Source organism: Octopus bimaculoides, chromosome 15 (genome assembly GCF_001194135.2).
Source record: "Octopus bimaculoides isolate UCB-OBI-ISO-001 chromosome 15, ASM119413v2, whole genome shotgun sequence".
NCBI lineage: Eukaryota > Metazoa > Mollusca > Cephalopoda > Octopoda > Octopodidae > Octopus > Octopus bimaculoides.
This window is the reverse complement of record NC_068995.1, coordinates 28,943,430-28,953,220: the sequence shown is the minus strand read 5'-3', so window position 1 is coordinate 28,953,220 and position 9,791 is coordinate 28,943,430. Positions and strand designations below refer to the sequence as shown.

The 9,791-nt window shown below is 36.2% G+C and overlaps 1 protein-coding gene across 1 annotated transcript in view; it reads left to right on the top strand.

The window, feature by feature from the left end:
- LOC106870281 (protein Wnt-5b) overlaps positions 1 to 9,791 on the top strand; it is a 367,695-nt gene that overhangs the window by 228,113 nt on the left and 129,791 nt on the right. The window lies entirely within an intron of this gene.

The following is a 9,791-nucleotide window of genomic DNA, read 5'->3' as shown; positions in this document are numbered from 1 at the left end:
GTCACTGAAACAGGATTTTAATTTCATTTGATACACACCTTGCTATCATTTATGTGGAGAATTGCAAACATGGCATATAAAGATAAATTTTATGAGTACATTTCCGTAAATGTTTTTCTTACGCACTAATCCCCTCCCACACACACACACACCTGCGCATATGTGCACGAGGTTAATATGGACGAAGTCCCATTTTGATACAATGTTAAAGTTTTTATTATTTTGGAATGAAGAACACAAACATGGGTGTTAAGCCAGTGACTAAACTTATAGTATTTTGTCGGGATTAATCCAATGAATTGACAGGAAGGTATGTAAGAAGTACTTTTCTGAAACAAAATTTCTGTGTACGGTCCTGTCGCTCGCGCATTCACGCCAACATTTTCACATAAAAGTTGATCACTGATAAACATGATTGTGACTGGATAAAAATTTGGTAAATATTTACAATAACACCATACGCCTAAATACTAACCCTATTTGTAACCCTAAACTTGTTCACAGCAGAGCCGGCGCTAAGCACCTGCAACCCTTGCGGTCGTAGGGGGCCTCCGCGAAGAACTGGAATTACTATAATGTAAAACTTAAAATTCGATGTTACCCACAACTGATGTAATTTTCAGAAGAAAAAGATACAGTATGGTTTCTAAATAACGAAAGGTCTTCATACGGACGCACGCCCGGTGAAAACTCTTATTACATTGATATAAATCATTCATTCATTCAGTCCTTTAGGCAATATACACTTCAGGATATCTTTCAATTTATACGATAAACTTTATAAATTTTTGAAGTTCAATATTCCCGTGACATAAGTTAGAGATATCGACATGAGTTATTCAAATATTTGTTCGTGGAATAGATCTAGCTAGACCACACTCGATATTTCATATTTAAATCCGATGTGACTATTTCTACTTGGATAGGGATTAGAAAATGTTATACCTTGATAAACTTCCAATACGTATTTTGGATATTTTTGGAACAACTCAAAAAACATTACACAAAACTTTAGCAACAGCCATCTTAGCTTCACGTAATGATGCTGTTGACAAAATCAATTGGGATCTCTTGCAGCTATGGTCAGGACAAGAACAGTTTTTCAAATAAACCGACACTATCATTGATCAAGACCAGTCTGTAGTTTTTCCAACTGGGTTCCTGAACTCTCTACAGCCACCTGGGATGCCACCTCACAACTTAACACTTAAAAAAGGGAGCCCAATCATGCTGTTCAGGAATCTAGATCCACCTCGCCTGTGCAATTGCACCAGACTGGTGGTGAAAGCGATGCAACCCCCATGTCCTAGAGGCAGCAATTATCACTGGAAAATATAAGGGTGAGGATGTCTTCATTTCACGGATCCCGTTAATCCCATCTGACCTCCATTTTGAATTTAAATGGCTCCATTTGTCCATAAATAAATCTTAAGGACAATCGCTCAGTTGGATTTAACCTTGCTTCTCCTTGCTTCTCTCATGGGCAATTATATGTAGGATGTTCGCGAGCTGGAAGTCCCAAAACTCTTTTTATGTGTACCCCAATTAAAGGACACTGAAAACATTGTATATTTAGAAGTTCTACAAAATTAAACTGTGATTCATTTCAGAATTTGTTTTAATAACTTTATATGTACTCACGTCATCTGATAGAATTTTTCTGAAAATATATTTTTTATCAGAATATGTGTTTTTATTTCCGTTAACATTTTTTAAATTACCGAGCAACGCCGGGTACTTAAGCCAGTGTATATATATATATATATATATATATATATTAAAGTATTAATTAGAAAGAGACAAATTTCAATGTCAATAATACTCCTCATCAAAGCCGACACACGTCTAAACACAGAGAGTATATATTTACTTATTTATGCGGCCTTTTTAAAGCCTATCCAGGTTCATGGGTCTGGTTTCCCGGCTTCTATGCGTATGTGTTCCCCACCCCACCAGCTGGACGGGACTCCAGTCCATCGCAGCTTTACTCAAGAAACAGGAAGAAAGAATGAGAGTAAGTTGGGGCGAAAGACTACAACTATACGTTTATCTAGTCCACAAAATATATTATTGACTCTGAAATTTGTCTCCTAATTGATACTTTAATCGAATCGCTTAATAGATTGAGCCCTACGCTGTTGTTTCTTGAAAAGAGTTCACCTCTTTAATTTTTCGTTACCTATACACACATACACACACACACACACACACACACACACACACACACACATATATATATATATATATATATATATGATTACACATTCATACACACATACATACATATGCATACATAAAATTAACAACAGGCTTGAGATTGGTAATCAATATATTATTTAGCCACATCTGGACGCGTGTAGGTTCATTCTTAATAACATGCTCATGTATTGTTTATAACACAAAATAAAAAAGAGAAGCTGCATGTATAACACATAACTTAGAAGTAGCGCTACAGATATACCAACACACACGAGATTGAAATATAGCCGACCTCACACACTTCTCATGAGGAATTCCGGAAGGAGCTTCGTGAGACCACTACCGCGACACTTCCGGAAAAAAAAAAAGAAAAGTCGTTAGTAAACAGTTTATAGCAGAAACTCCATCTAAGAAGACCTGAAGAAGGAATTGTATTCCGAAATATCATCGGACTATAGATAACTAATTACAAGTATATAGTCCATTTTTTGTATTATAGTGCATTGTTGTACCATTCAACACTTTTTATTCTTTATATATATATATGGAAAAAAGACAAAGTAGAAAATGCTAAAATACTTTTATAAAGAACATTACAGAACCGGTTTCGATCCTTGAGATCTTTTCAACAGTAAATATGAATAATAAATTTTTGAAAAATTATTGAAAAATTAAATTTTGGTAAATTTAAAAGAAAAGTCTTTTTAAAGACATATTTGTATAGTATTCAAATAACAGCGGCATTTTTCTTGTTTCTCTCTGTCTCTGTTTCACTTGCTAACTCTTGTGGGTTCGAATGTTTGTATGTATGTATGTATGTATGTATGTTTGTATATGTGTATGTACGTATTTATGTATGTATGTCATTATTCAATTTATTTCAAGATTTCTTGCCAATACAGAAAGAACCGGTTTCTAGCCCAGATAGAGTAACTACTCCCAACAGGGTCTGTATGTCTGTATGTGCAGATTTGTATGCAGACTTGATAGAGTACTGCAGATTTTTCAATGGTTCAGCTTAGGTATTCTATTTTTCACTGATCTTCAGCTTTATGTTAACATCCGTCGGGCAGTTAATTTCCACAACTGCGCACTGTTTCTCTTCTCTATCCCAAATCATTATATCAGGTGTGTTGTGCTTACTTTTATTGAGGTCTTCACTGAGACATTCCACCAGTATTCCTTCTTATTATGAGTGGCTATGGCTTCTACCATATTGTGGGTTCATATTTCTTTGTTCTCGGGATTATCCTTCCGACGGATTTCATTAATGAGTGTCCTAGCTACAATGTCATGTCTTATCGGTAGATAATACCGTGATGACATTTTCGGACAACTGCTAATGATGTGGGTGATATCTTCAGTATGAACTCCACAAAGTCTGCATCAGTTGTCACACTTTACGGCTTTACCTGCATCTCTATCTCTTTTGTGTACCAAGTACTTGGTTGATATTTCTTGTTCCTGGATTGCAAACGCATACCCTTCAAAGTGGGAGGTAGTAATCCGGCTATCGGTCCATGATAAACTGCTTTGATGATGATGTTACTATCATCACGGAGCTTTCTTCTGACATATCCATGCATAGTTTTATGTATGTATGTATGTATGTATGTATGTATGTATGTATGTATGTATGTATGTACATATGTATGTGTACGCTTACTCACCTCTATGTATGTATCTTTAGTGTATGTATTTGCGTACTGGAAGAAACAGAAAAGCTCTCATTTTCTTCGTAACCTTTTTCCGCTCGTTTATGGCTAAATACACATATAAAGACAATAGCAACCCTCTGTTATTAGAGGGTTGTTAATGTTTTATATGTGTGTTCTATATGTGTGTTGTTATGAGCATTTACAAACAATATTTCTGGTCGCTATTGACTTGATAAAATAACTTGCGACGATAACAATATTAAAACCTTAATGTTATTTCTGTTGCGGATTTACTGGTGCTGGCTGGAATTTGTCTGTGTGTGTGTGTGTGTGTGTGTGTGTGTGTGTGTGTGTGTGTGTGCGTGTGTGTATGTGTGTATGTGTGTACGCGCACACGTGTGCGTGCGTGCGTGCGTGTCTGTATGTCTATGTGTGTTCGCACGCATGAATGTGCTTATTTTTGCGTGAGAGCTTGAGTATGATGGTATTCGTGCATATTTGAAAATATCAAGTCATGATACTTTTCTATAACAGGCTTTAAAAGTATGTGTCTCTTTCTGTATGTGTTTGTATCTCTGTGTATGTGTCTGTAATTATCTGTGCGTATGCATTTGTGTGTGTGCTTGTGTGAGTGCATGCGTGTTAATGTGTATGTGTGTATTTATCTGACTGTTTGAAATCACGACTATTTTTGTATGACATATTGGAGTACTTATTTTTGCGCGCTTGTGTCTGTATGCGTGTTTGTGTATTTGAGTGCAGGAAGTCATGATACTTAGTTTTGTTACGCCAGTCATCTTCTATTACTCTGTCTATCTATGTCTTCAATCTACCATGTTCTATTGATTTTCATTTCAAATTTCCCTTGACAAGCCACCCTCTAACTCGCAATTAAAGCAAACAATAAATTCACCACCTAACAAGCAACACCCATGACTCTTACCCCCGACTCTCTGCACCACCACCACCGTCACTCACACAACAGCCTTGGGCCAGAAAAGTCCTTGCTCAGACCTGATGTCAGCTAGTCCAGTGAGAAAGAATGTAATCTTAGAGGACGATAATCGGAAATTTGATTCTCATTGATTAGTAGTTTTCTACAGCAGATATCAGGAAGATCAGTGAAGCTGGAGACAGATTTAAATAGATGTCTCAAGTAGGCTGTAAACCAATCCAATTGTCTCATCTTTCACTCATTCATTTATTTTCACTTGCCAGGTTTTAGACATGCTCCTTAACCCCCCGCACTTAATTCACTCTATTAATTATACAAATGCTTGCAACACCCATTTTTCTTTTCTTTTTCTCTTTCAACACACACGCACGCAGGCATATGTATGAATTCATATGCATACACACACATACACACACGCACGCTCACACATGTATATATATGTGTATATATACATAATATATATATGTGCAAAAGTGTCGTAAGTCCAAAATGTTGCTTATTCAGAAAATGAAAATAATAGTTTCGCCATTCCATAGCAAAACCATTGTACTACACTTTGACATATTTCGATATCTTGGCATCTGAAGCAGCTGGAAATACGATAGTTTGATGAAAAGAACATAATAGCAACGATATGTGTGTGAGTGTGTGTGTGTATGTGTGTGTGTGTGTGTGTGTGTGTGTGCATTCATTTATCCGTCCATTCATACATATTAAGACTGATACATAAAAAGAATATTTGTTGAATCAAAGAATTAAATGAACAACGAAGCGTAAACAAGACCAATCCGATATTGTTGCTCAGGGCGAAAAATTTAAAATGCTTTGTTGTTGAAGGTAGATGCACACTTGAGGTAAGAAAAATACAGGTCAGAGAAGACATTTATGGATCATTAATAAAAAAGAATATTTTTCTGGAAAGACAGGAAATGTAGCAGCATGTCTTGGTCAAAGTATTAGCTTACTTTATATTCTTCAGGAACGTAGCACCTTAATTCACACGCTGCAAATAGTTACGATACCTGCAAGACATATATTTTTAATACTTTTATGTGTTTATTTGTTTCAGTCATTTGACTGCGACCACGCTGGAGCCTTCTTGAGGGATTTAGTCTCACAAATTGACCCAAGGACTTATTTATTGAGCCTAGTACTTATTCTATCGTTTTCTTTTGCCGAATCGCTAATTTACAGGGACATAAACACACCAAAACCGGTGATCAAGCAGTGATGGGAGAAGAAACACAGACACAAAGACACACACCTAGATACATACATACATACATACATACATACATACACACAGATACATACACACATATACAACGGGCGACTTTCAGTTTTCTACCAAATCTACTCACAAGGCTTTGGTCGGCTATTATAAAAGACACTTGCCTAAGGTGTCACGCAGTGGAACTAAACCCGGGACCATGTAATTGGGAAGCAAGCTTCTACTACACAGCCAGGCCTGCGCCTAAAGGATAAAGATCCTTCTCGAATCATAGGGTCGGTTTCCTACTTTCAGAGGCGTATTTATTACCCCACCTTTGTTTTTTTTATATATTATATATACTCTCTTACATCTGTAAAAACGGCTTATTAATGAGCACCGTTGTTTATAATCTCCGTAATGAGATTGATATATCATCCCACATTATTTTCCGTCTCGGATTTATTTTGATGTATCAATCGAAACATATGTCGGTGATATGGTGACATAAATGATTCAAATAGCATTTTGTGCGTTTGTCTCCATCTTTCCATTACTTTTTTGTTCTCCAAAACACGTCTTACTTCTCCTCGGAATTATCACCCATGCAAGTGTGGTTACTAATTTCTGCTTGTGTGTATTTATTATGCGCGAACCATTGGGCTTTATTAAGGACGATGGAATTAATAGAGGAATGATAACTACAAATATCAAACTGGATAAATTTAGTGTTTAGTTTATTATCAATACAGCTGAACCAGTCTACATCCTGGAATGAATAAGACCATAAATTAAGTTTAAGTTTTTTAGTTAAGGAAGGAATGTACTTATCAAGAATATTTTTGCTAAGTTTACCAATATCAGAGCTGGAAGGACAGATAAGACGGAGAGTTGAGTTATTGAAAAAGTTTGGTTTGTGGTCCTTTAAAATAAAACGGGGTTGCTTTGGATTTAAAAGTTCGGTCTTCATTTGTAATTTATATTTTTCCATATTTTTTTTAGCTTCCAGGTTAGCTTTTCTGATAGCATTTTTACCAGTAGACTTGTATAATTTTGTATTTCCGTTCTGAGTAATTTTAGGTAATAATCCATGCTTAAGTGATACAGGTTACCAGTTTTATTCGATTGAACAAGTAGACCTTCCATGCTGTTTATTTCCTTGGTAATATTACGTAGATATCTCAGATGTTTATTCCTTAAAGGGGAACGATGGAATTTAACATTCGTAACAATAGACCAGAGGTCCTATTGAAACTATTTTAATCTTGGGTTAGGGGAGGATTATTTTTAGACTTGCACAGTTTACTAAATTCAGAATTTTGGTCATTGGAGGACGGTTTAATATCCTTATTATCGAAGAAGAAAGCTTGCCATTTGATAGATTAATGAAAGCGTTGGTCTTATTAATGAGTTGTCTAAGGAATACCTTTCCTGGGGCAATAGGTATATGCTTAAGAGAGGCGTTAATATCAAGTCGCCATTTGCAGTAACTATTTCAGTTGCAGGGTTTTAATAATGAAAAACATGGTGTGTGTGTGTGTGTGTGTGTGTGTGTGTTTAATTTACAAGGAAAGTTCCAGAGGAACAGTTACCAGGGTAGCCAAATATCAATTGAGTGCCTAAGAAATTAGTAACCACACATGCATGGGTGATAATTTCGAGAACAACTATTTATCCTTTTTACCAAATACACACAGGTCAACACTAATAAAGTACGTGTCTACAAGTGTTTATACTGGAAAAAAAACACACTTTCAGATATTTCAAATAATATCTGCCCCCTTACCTAATAATATCTGCAACTTTCACTTTATTTTTTTCATCCCATACATCCCATGATTTCCTTTATCATTTCTATCCATTTGTCATTCATCTTCTATTTGTTTATACCTCCATTACTACTTTAATTCTCTTTCTCTCTTCCTTCTCTTCTTCTCTCGTCCTATTACGTCAAATTTCTTAACAGTATTTATACACACATGCATATCTTGTAATCCCTAAAGCAGTCTTTAGTTTGAAATTTTCAATAAATACTTATAACGCCGCCCTTGTCACATCTATATTCACCTATCATTTCCTTTACTTACTTACAAACCAATCATCGATCCTCCACACATATATATCAATGGAACTGCAATTTTCTTCCACATTTCTTACATTATAGGCGCAGGAGTGGCTGTGTGGTAAGTAGCTTGCTTACCAGCCACATGGTTCCGGGTTCAGTCCCACTGCGTGGCACCTTGGGCAAGTGTCTTCTACTATAGCCTCGGGCCTACCAAAGCCTTGTGAGTGGATTTGGTAGATGGAAACTGAAAGAAGCCCGTCGTATATATGTATATATATATATATATATATATATATATATATATATATATATATATATATATATATATATGTATGTATGTGTGTGTGTGTATATGTTTGTGTGTCTGTCTTTGTCCCCCCCCAACATCGCTTGACAACCGATGCTGGTGTGTTTACGTCCCCATAACTTAGCGGTTCGGCTAAAGAGACCGATAGAATAAGTACTAGGCTTACAAAGAATAAGTCCTGAGGTCGATTAGCTCGACTAAAAAAAAGGCGGTGCTCCAGCATGGCCACAGTCAAATGACTGAAACAAGGAAAAGAGTAAAAGAGTAAAGAGTAAAAGAGTAAAGAGTAAAGAGTATGATCAATCGAAAGACGAAATTTAATGCAGTATTCAAGCTCATCAGTCATAATAAACATTCTCCAACATGCTATCGAGTTATTTAAGTTGGAGCTATTAATTACGATCAACATGCATACTGGCGCGCGCATATGTGTGCGTGTGTGTGCGTGCGTGTGTGTATGAGAGCGAGAGTGTATAATAGTTATGACACGTATTGAGAGGAAACGATTTCTAGGATATTTTAAAAAGAATATGACAGCATAGAAAATATATTTATGTTTCACTGCATATGTTTTGTGTTTTAAGACGGCATTACGTTGACGACTGACTGCACACAGTTGGTGTGTGCAGTGTGAACTAATCCCACAAGGTCGCTGCGAAAAAACTCGAAACTTCTCAAGTGTTTTAAACTCTTTTCGTTTTGTTTACAGTTCTGTACTCTAAAGGAAGATTATAAGGATACTATTGAAGTGATGGGATAATATGTGTTTCTGAAATCAAAATCTCTGCTAGAAAATTTCAGGAAAACTTAGAGTTCCTACAATTTTAAATGCAGCTTGCCTTAGTAAGATGTATTTCTTGTGGAGATACTTTTCTCTAAAATTTTCGGGGTCCAACAGTTAATATGTACAACTAATATTAGGCCAGTTGTCTCCTGAAAACTTACCTATTTCTACTAGTGATTCTATTCTAATTCTCTTACTGAGTATTTATATTTAAGTAAACACCATGGCTTGTATTTAAATCAATTTGATCTCTCATAAAACGGCTACGAGATGTATATCGTATTCATTTGTTTTCGGTCTCTTTTTCCGAACAGTTAATTTATGGGGATCTAAAGAAGTCATTGGTTGTTGAGCAAACGCAAGCACAAACACACACACACACACACACACACACACGTACGCACACACACACACACTCATGCACGTGCACACACTTAACTATACACATACATGCACACATGCACCAGACATACAGCCACACACACATATATACGTTTAATCATGTAGCAATTCCCGTGCTTTTCTCTTCCCTTTCCGCTCGTTCCTCCTTTTTCCATTCCTCTGAACATTCTTCCACTATTCCACGAAGAGCCATGCGTGAAGCGTCATAATT